This window comes from Poecilia reticulata, linkage group LG3 (assembly GCF_000633615.1).
Source record: "Poecilia reticulata strain Guanapo linkage group LG3, Guppy_female_1.0+MT, whole genome shotgun sequence".
NCBI lineage: Eukaryota > Metazoa > Chordata > Actinopteri > Cyprinodontiformes > Poeciliidae > Poecilia > Poecilia reticulata.
Window position 1 is genome coordinate 32,309,493 of NC_024333.1, and position 1,099 is coordinate 32,310,591.

Sequence of the window (1,099 nt, forward strand, 5' to 3'; positions counted from 1 at the left end):
AGGGACTCAGAGTAGAGCCGCTGCTCCTCCACGTCGAGAGGAGCCAGTTGAGGCTCGGGCATCTGGTCAGGATGCCTCCTGGACGCCTCCCTCTCTTTTTCAAATAAACAGAAAGTACCAATGGAGAAGCCCACAGCATCACTCCTCCTCTTAGCAGACAGGAGTGGAAGAAATTACGACACTTTGGTGTTTAAATTAGTGAAGTTTGACATGATCTCATTTCAAGTTCATCATTTCATTGTAGAAATCTTTAAATAAGATCAAATTTCAGCTGATTGTAACCATAGTAACAAAAAAACAAGTTTAGTCGAGGACATCCCGGGTTTAAATTAGGGCCATGCTCAAGAAAATGACATAAAATAACAACAAATTCATATTATTATGACTTTATTTTTGTAATATTTCGACTTTATTCTCACATCTTGTACTACCATAACTTTATTTTCTCAATTTTATCACCTTATTCTCATAACATTATAACTTTATTCTAATACGAGTTTATTCTCGTAAAATCTTTTTAGCATCTAATACTTTGTGATGAACTTCGCCTCTGTTTCTAATTCTTTTTGTCTAAGTTGTATGTAGTCGTTTCACATCATTTCCAACTATTTCAACGTGTTTTGAGGTATTTTTATACGAGCACAGGGAGAATAATTATTCTGGAAAAGCTGCAAACATTCTTTCAAGGCCTTGATTCTGTGATAAAGGACCCAAACGGTTCTGATGAAGTGTCGGAGCTCAAAGCCAACCTGACTGAGTGTATTTATACTCTCAGAGTGACAGCTCGCCTCTCGGATGCTATATTTAGCAGAGGGACGTTATGTAAGAGCGCAGCAACATTAACACAACAAACGGGAAAGTTTTCATCCACAGACAGCAAAGAAACGGTTCATCTGACGGATCAAACTGACTTTACGTTCCGGGATCAGACTCAACTTGTATGTTTGCTTTAAAGATCTAATAAATTCAGTTTGGATCTGAGGATCAACATGCTGCCTCTAAAAGAGATAAAATGTCGTCTACAATTACATGTGGACCCGTCCTGACGCGTCCAGGCTGCCACAGCGGGTCGGTTCAGTTGGACACCATGTTGGTTTAG

At 39.2% G+C, this 1,099-nt stretch overlaps 1 protein-coding gene across 4 annotated transcripts in view; it reads right to left on the bottom strand.

Moving 5' to 3' along the window:
* Positions 1 to 1,099, bottom strand: part of LOC103462988 (nuclear receptor ROR-alpha-like) — a 49,885-nt gene that overhangs the window by 10,824 nt on the left and 37,962 nt on the right. The window lies entirely within an intron of this gene.